The sequence below is a fragment of the Portunus trituberculatus genome, chromosome 44, assembly GCF_017591435.1.
Source record: "Portunus trituberculatus isolate SZX2019 chromosome 44, ASM1759143v1, whole genome shotgun sequence".
Classification (NCBI taxonomy): domain Eukaryota; kingdom Metazoa; phylum Arthropoda; class Malacostraca; order Decapoda; family Portunidae; genus Portunus; species Portunus trituberculatus.
In genome coordinates, this window is record NC_059298.1 from 12604991 (window position 1) to 12613580 (window position 8590).

The 8590-nt window shown below is 40.8% G+C and overlaps 1 long non-coding RNA gene across 1 annotated transcript in view; it reads right to left on the reverse strand.

The window, feature by feature from the left end:
* Positions 1 to 3672: 3672 nt before the first annotated feature.
* Positions 3673 to 8590, reverse strand: part of LOC123518799 — a 57452-nt gene continuing 52534 nt past the window's right edge. Inside the window, exon 4 of the long non-coding RNA XR_006678879.1 lies at positions 3673 to 3831. This is a non-coding gene — a long non-coding RNA (uncharacterized LOC123518799). The remainder of the gene's footprint in view (positions 3832 to 8590) is intronic.

Consider the following 8590-nt stretch of genomic DNA (forward strand, 5'->3'; position numbering starts at 1 on the left):
GTTCCCCACTGCAACACAAACACAGGCTTCAAACGTTACCTTCACCTACTGCAGTTACTTAAAATTGATAATAAACTAATGAAGAAACACATGTAAGTATCTCATAAAGTGTCACAGAAACCACTGTAGACTAGCAAATTAATCCACTAGACATTTTCAAATATATGCCATCATCAAATACAAGACACATAACATCAAGACTAAGCTCAGTTCAACAAAAGACTAAATACTGTCCTTGCTTCTAGTCTTGTCTCTCTCCATTATTACTAACCACTCGATAACCGTCCACGAAAAACACAGCGGACATTGAAATAAATCTACAGGGCGGTAATTTCCAGATTCACGTACCCATTCACGAAAGGTACAGAGAACACGCCACGCAACCATCAACACTGCTCACCTTTGTAACGCAACGTGTGTGTGTGTGTGTGTGTGTGTGTGTGTGTGTGTGTGTGTGTGTGTGTGTGTGTGTGTGTGTGTGTGTGTGTGTGTGTGTGTGTGTGTGTGTGTGTGTGTGTGTGTGTGTGTGTGTGTGTGTGTGTGTGTGTAGATGGCAGACTCCTCACTTCCCGACATCCAGGTTACTTCATTCCAGTTTCCTCTCAAGTATGCATAAGCCCAAAATTGTCCTATTGTTAAAGTGAAACGCCTAAAAGTTCCCGGTAAATCAGATCGATTCCGTCCCGTTACTAGCCAGCGGAGTCTCGATTTCCTTAATTTCCTGTTCACGTCCAAACTTTTGTAAAATAACTGCCCCCGAGCCGGAACTTTCTCATGATGTGTATTGGCTCCCGCTACTGTAATGAAAATACTTTGACAAAATTAGATTGTAAGTTATGAATACTTCAGTACTACAAAAGTATCTTGCACTGATTAAAAAAAAACACTGAAATTCTTCCTTTATATGATTAATATATGTCACACACACAGAAATAATCATGTATTAAGTAAACGTTTGTTGTTCACACTTAACACCTTCAGTACCATAACGTGTTTTCATTTTTATTCTGCTTATTATTTGACGACTTTATACAGCTTAAAAAACTTATGGAGGTATTGAAATAATGAAGACTCTGGCCAATAATCTTCTGATCTCCACAGACCCTACATAATGTAAATGAAATCATTTATCATACCCAAAACTCATAGAAAAATGCGTCCCAGTACTGAAGAGGTTAAATTAAAGGCCCAAGCTTTTAAAATTGGCAGAAAATTAACAACGTATTTGAACCAACTCAGTCAGTAATTTATCTGGACGAAGGAAGTGTTAACGTGTTGCCTCCTTCCACTGAACACTTGTAAACATTATCAAATCGAAAAGAAAGTCTTATGTTCTCGATTTTATACAGCAGAAAATATCTCGGCAGACATTTACTATTATTTACTACTAATGTTATTGTTTCTTGCATTTTTTATTTACTTTTTTTTATTTTCTTACTTTTGTCTGAACAACAACTGATCATATTTCTTTGGTTACTGCTCCGTCTCCCGCCATCTCACATTCCGGAGTGGATCAATCACGTGGACCGGGCGAGCTTAAGTGAATGCGACAGCCATTGATCAACACGAACCAAAAGCTCTTTTCACTGTTTTAATTACGCTGGAGACAAAGATTCTGATAGGAGTCTTCTGGAGTCAATGGATCTTATCGAATGTCTTTTTGTTTTCTTTTTTTTTAATCAACATAAGAGGCCTCCATTGTTACACTAAATGACAAGTTTGCCCAGGTTGTTTAATAGTTCTGCCTTTATTTCCATTGATCCCATCTATTCCAAGTCACACGAGCACCACCTATCTCATTTCTCCATCTAAACACAATCACATTTATTCCAAGCCATCCCAGTAACACCTATCTCAATTCTCCATCTAAACACAATCACATTAAAAAAAAAAAAAAAAACATTCAAGTCAGAAAGAAAAAAATAGGAAACTCACACTCATAATATGTCTCAAGGACTCGCTTGATCTTGTGCTTTCCTCCCATTCCTTCCATATATCCTGGTTACAATACGCCTCAAGCCTCGTATGTCACGTGTACTGGAGGAGAGCCATCGCCAACGCTACCACCACCGCTACCGCCACCGTCACCGCCACCGTCTTGCCTCGTCGTCAGCGGGAGGCTCCTAAGACTTATCTCGGCTGTTCTCCCGTTGGCTTGCGGTCGTCGTCAGGAAATTCTTTCATTTCCGTAAAGGCTGTTTTGTTGCGCTGGCGTCCACACCAGATAGGACTGTTGGAGGTGGGCCGTGTTTTTTTTTTTTTTTATTGTTGTTGGGGGTTTAGGTTAAGGGTGGTAGTGGTGGTGGTGAAAGCAGTAGTGGTAGTGGTAGTACGTGGTAGTAGCATAATAGTGGTAGCAGCAGTGGTAGTGGTATTGGTAGTAGTAGTAGTAGTAGTAGTAGTGGTAGTGGTAGTGGTAGTGGTAGTAGTAGTAGTAGTAGTAGTAGTAGTAGTAGTAGTAGTAGTAGTAGTAGTAGTAGTAGTAGTAGTAGTAGTAGTGGTGGTGGTGGTGGTGGTGGTGGTGGTGGTGGTGGTGGTGGTGGTGGTGGTGGTGGTGGTGGTGGAAAGAGGAGCAGCATGTAGTAGCAGTATGTAGCAGGATGGTAGTAATGAAAATGAGTGTGTGTGTGTGTGTGTGTGTGTGTGTGTGTGTGTGTGTGTGTGTGTGTGTGTGTGTGTGTGTGTGTGTGTGTGTGTGTGTGTGTGTGTGTGTGTGTGTGTGTGTGTGTGTGTGTGTGTGTCCACTCATCTATTTCTTTCCTAAAGCTGGGTCAACATAACAATTGCCAGTCTCATAATTTGCAAAATTGTGCGGCGAGTCTGTTTTTTCCCTTTAATGGAGAGCTATTCCATCCATAAAGAAAACGAAAGTTGAGGCCTCGCTGATCCACAAACAAAGGCCGTCCGGCTTGTGTTGCCTCTGGGAAAACTTTGTTAATTACCGCCACACTGAAAAGATTGGGATTACTCTTCATATTCCTTTTTGTAATGCTAAAGACTAAAAAGAAAATGGGAAGAATGTAAGGAAAAATTGAAAATATGAAAACTCAATTTTAAAAACTAAAAGAATATATGAAACCGGCAGGAAAATATTAAAAAATATGCAGATCGAGTTAGTGATACTATGAGAAAAATATCTAAAAGAAAAACTTTTCTGAAAATGTGAAAGTGTACGCAGAAGATGACACGCTGAAAAATAATAGGAGATAATGAAGAGTTACACTGATGAAAGCATGAAAAAAAAACTGAACTGGAGTCTTCCGCTAAAAATAGTCATCCGGAAAAAACGAAAATTTTCTAATACTCCAAAGTAAAAACCTCAGATCAAGGCAGTCCTAAAGCAAAAAAGAAAAGAAAAAAGAAAAAAAACATCACACGACATAAAAGGAACAGAAAGGAACGTTTCGAAATACAAGAGCAAGGCCTGAATATTTCCAGAAAGGTGAGGACAGACAGAAACCAGAAAGTGCCAAGACGCTGCAACTGGAAAATATTTCAAGAAAACGAAAAAAGGCAACCATTTCAACAACTACAGCCGCACACCCTTTCTGCCAACACCGCAAGCTTTCCCTACACCCCGACGCCCCCGCCAATCCTGTAGTGATCCCCCAGCACAGCGTCGAGTGTCAAGAATTTAATAACCTGGCTTGGTCGCATCGACTCACCTGCATATTTCAGCGACACAGATGCCAAAACATGGCGGCCCCGATAGCCGAAGTGTGCGTGGTGCTTCAGACGCGGATATTGTGGCCCGATGGTAACATGGAGGTCAGGTGATGTGATGGCAGTGGTGGTGTGGGAGCTGGTGGCTGGATGGGGACTGAGGATGACCTGAGAGTTATATCAGAGGTGATGGTAGTGGTGGAGGTTGGAAAAGGGAGGTCAAAAGCTGTGCATGGAGAGTGGAGAAGAGATAGGAGTGTTTAAAGTATGAGAGATGAAAAGAGTAGCAGAAATGGGGAGTTCGAGAGGATAGACATAGTGGTTAAATCAGAAAGAGTGGAGCTTATAATGAAGTAAGATACAAGGTACGAGTTAGGATAGAATTGGTGAAGTACATGCATATCATTCAAATCTTAAGGGAAGGAAGGAACATATTTTATAAGGAATAGTGGTGGGAATGGGAATGGTGGACAAATGGGAGAGGCAAGGAAATCACAAGCGGAGGGAAGGAGGTAAGGGAGGTTAGGTTAGCCAGGGAAGAGGAACAAGAATAGGATAAAAAAAAAAAAAAAAAAGGAAAAGCTTGGGTGTTAGGAAGGGTAAGGAAGCACAAACAGAGGTAGACGTGAAAGTATGCAAGGTAGAAAAACAAGCCCTTATCCTAAACAATTTATCAACAAGACTATTTTCAAAGAGATAATTAGCTGGATCCTCAATAGTATGTACCCAATGAATAATGCACAATTTTTTTTCTTAATCTATCACTAAAACCACAAAAAAATGCACTAAAAACCTTTGGCCCTTCAACTAGAGTCTATTGAATGTAGTTGGAGTGCGGTGCGGAATTGTTTCAGAGTATGGCAGTTAGCGAGGGGACTGGAGGCGTGTTAGTGGTTATATAGGCATGGATGTGCAGGAGGGTGGTGGGGATACAGGCGTGACAGTCAGTGGGAAGGGGGAGAAGGGCAGGGTTGTACGGGAAGGCCAATGGAGATGAGAGAGAGAGAGAGAGAGAGAGAGAGAGAGAGAGAGAGAGAGAGAGAGAGAGAGAGAGAGAGAGAGAGAGAGAGAGAGAGAGAAAGCACACGTTCACGCCACAGTGGAATGAAAGCAAGCCTGAAGCGTTTTATAAATATGAACAGTTCAGAACAAACCACCAGGAAGCGTGCATCTCTCTCTCTCTCTCTCTCTCTCTCTCTCTCTCTCTCTCTCTCTCTCTCTCTCTCTCTCTCTCTCTCGGCAACCCCCTCCATCATTAATGTAAGGGCCGGTCTGCAGAGTCAACTTTTAATCTGCAAAATCCAAACATTCGCCTACTTTAAACACTGTGCTCGTCTGTGTGTGTGTGTGTGTGTGTGTGTGTGTGTGTGTGTGTGTGTGTGTGTGTGTGTGTGTGTGTGTGTGTGTGTGTGTGTGTGTGTGTGTGTGTGTGTGTGTGTGTGTGTGTGTGTGTGTGTGTGTGTGTGTGTACCACGGGTGAGTTAAGGGTTGTAAAGATTGGTTAGACTATAAGGAAGGTCAAGAAAATCTGCTGAAAAAAAAAAAAAAAAAAAAAAAAAAAAAAAGGAGGAGACCCAGAAGAAGGATGATGAGGACGAGAACCAGGAGCAAGAGGATGAGAGTAAATAAAAGAAAACGAAAAAAAATAATAGCTATAAGGAGAGAAAAGGAAAGACAAGGAAAGTGAGTGGAAAAATATATATATGCAAAAAAAAAAAAAAGCTGATAAAGAAATGCAAGAGCAAGATAATAATAACTGAAGGAGACTGAAAGCAGGAAAAGAAAAGTGAGTTGGTGTGGATGAATACGAAATAATGCAGTAGGATTGAGGTACAAGAAGAGTATTTGCTTATTTATCTACAATACTATCTTTTACGATCCAGCCTGTGTAGACATTGAACCACACACACACACACACACACACACACACACACACACACACCACTATGCTAACGATACGTGCATTTAAAACTATCCAAGCAAACACAAACACGCACAGCAAAATAAGTGAAACGTGGCCTGGAGAAACCTGCCGTGGTCGTGTTTACAAATTAATAATGCGGGCGAACAGAAATAAAAGGGAAAATGAGAAGGAAAAACTTCGAGTCTTGTCTTAAAGAACGCGACAATTTTGGCCACCGCTGAGTCATTACAAAATCAGTGCAATGCTGGGTGCAGTTTTGCCTCTAATTGTTGTTACTGAACTGGATCTGAGCCCCACATGTGAAAAGAAAAGAAGTTAACTTCACTGAATGATATAAAGAGAATATTTCGGTGTGTGTGTGTGTGTGTGTGTGTGTGTGTGTGTGTGTGTGTGTGTGTGTGTGTGTGTGTGTGTGTGTGTGTGTGTGTGTGTGTGTGAGAGAGAGAGAGAGAGAGAGAGAGAGAGAGAGAGAGAGAGAGAGAGAGAGAGAGAGAGAGAGAGAGAGAGAGAGAGAGAGAGAGAGAGAGAGAGAGAGAGAGAGAGAGAGAGAGAGAGAGAGTTAATATTTTTAAGCGTATATAAATTAGCTTACATTTGCAATGAGTGAGTTTACAGATGCTATACAAATAGTGTACAAACGCACATAAAAATACATATAAAAAAACTTTCTCCTAGGTAAAATTAATTAGTCTTCAAGGCAATAAAGTTACATAAAATATCATGATCTTAGTGAAAGATTCTTAAAAAGTTGAAAGTACAAACTTATAAACTTTTTTTAACAAGGAAGGTAAAAATCTAAGACTTCCAATAATCTTTAAAAACTAAAAGTAAACATTAACAAACTCATAAAACTCTTGCGATTATTTTTGCAAATTATTGAAAAGTGAAAGAATACACTTACCAGATAAACCAGCGAGCATTAAAACTGTCCACTTCAAAGTAAAAAGGAAGAGAAGAGCGAGAGTGATTCATGGCTGACGGGCCGAGCGCTTCAAACACCCACCAAGGCACAACATGAAAATTCCGCCTTTTGCCTCGCCACCCCAGAATATCACGCCACCCAACAACCGTGTTCAAAAGTGCCCGGCAGCGGGAAAATATTTTGCTGGATAAATCTACCTTATTTCATTCTACTCCCTCTCTCTCTCTCTCTCTCTCTCTCTCTCTCTCTCTCTCTCTCTCTCTCTTTCAATGGCCTTCCCCAAGAGTGACGTTAGTCGTGTGGATAGTGTGTCTCTTTTTTCCCAGCGTTTCAGTGCAGCGCGCCGTGATGTGGAGCCATGAACGTGTTACTGATTTGTTTTCTAAACGTTGCTGGACGAATGGAACCGGTGGACTGCATGGGAGGTGTAGAATTCCCGGTATCGAGTGCTGGTATACGTAAACTCAGTGCCAGAACCTCAGAGTTTAGAGTACCTCCTCCTCCTCCTCCTCCTCCTCTCCTCCTCCTCCTCATCCTCCTTCTCTTCCTCTTCCTCTTCCTCCTCCTCTCCTTCTTTTGTCATAAACATAAAAAATAATACACCATCATTCCAACAAATTCTAATAAAAATCACGAACAAAACTGAAATTGACACACACACACACACACACACACACACACACACACACACACACACACACACACACACACACACACACACACGATGCAAAAACAAACAAATGATGGAATTTCCCAACTACAAAGGAAATAGAATAACACAAGCAATGAAAACAAATTAACAGAAAATAACAGAGAGAATGGGTTTGCGTGTTTGCGAGTATGTGCGTGGGAGGGACAACAGGAAATGGGACAGAGACAGTGGACAGAGAACAAGGGACATAGAGTAACAAAGAAAGCAAAAATACACAAAAAAAAATCAGAGAACGGGAGAAAAAGAGCTAAAACAAGAGGTAAAACAAGAGAAAAAAGAAAAGAAACAGGAAAGAGAGAGAGAGAGAGAGAGAGAGAGAGAGAGAGAGAGAGAGAGAGAGAGAGAGAGAGAGAGAGAGAGAGAGAGAGAGAGAGAGAGAGAGAGAGAGAGAGAGAGAGAGAGAGAGAGAGAAATATTTGAGAGGCAGACCGAAACAGAGAAACAGAGACAAGAAAACAGCAAGAGAAATACAGAAAGATAGAATATAGAAAACAAGGAATAGAAAAATTTGGGAGAAAAAGACTAAGAAACAGAAGAAGGCGAGACAAGAGTAAAGGAAGGAAAAGCAGAATAAGGAAAAGAGAAGAGACATATGGGAAACGCCAACAGAAGAAGAAGAACAAGAACAAGAACAAGAAGAACAAGAACAAGAACAAGAAGAACAAGAAGAACAAGAAGAACAAGATGAAGAAGAAGAAGAAGGAAAAACAAAGAAAATAAAAAGAAGAAGAAAAGAAGAAAAGAAAATGAAGAAGAGACATTTAAGCCAAAAAGAAAACAGGAAAAACAGACAGAAGCTGGGAGAAAAGACAGGACACAGACAGAGAGAAAGGGAAAGGTGAACAGAGAACAAAGGAAAGGATAACAAAAGGTAATGGAGCTTGCAACCACTTCCACTCTTAAAAGCCGAGAGAAATTAAACCATTCAGAACATGTGTGTGTGTGTGTGTGTGTGTGTGTGTGTGTGTGTGTGTGTGTGTGTGTGTGTGTGTGTGTGTGTGTGTGTGTGTGTGTGTGTGTGTGTGTGTGTGTGTGTGTGTGTGTTTGGGGCCAAGTCTCCCACACAATCCTTTGACAGAGCTCGTTAATCTGGTGTAGGGGGGGGAGGAAATAAATTGAGAGATGTGTCTACTATTGTCTCCCTCACTGCGATAATACTGAGGTCGCTGTTTTCTTGTCCCCGTGACTCGTGATTGATAAAAGAGAAATGCATGGTGGAAGATAAAGTGCAGAGTAAAATAAAGAGAAAATAAAAGACAACACAATATTCTGACATTTCTCTATATTCAGTTTGATAATATGAAGACAAAGAAAAAATGGTGGCGAACTTTAAGGTACAAAAAACGAAACTAAAAAGCGTTACGCCTAA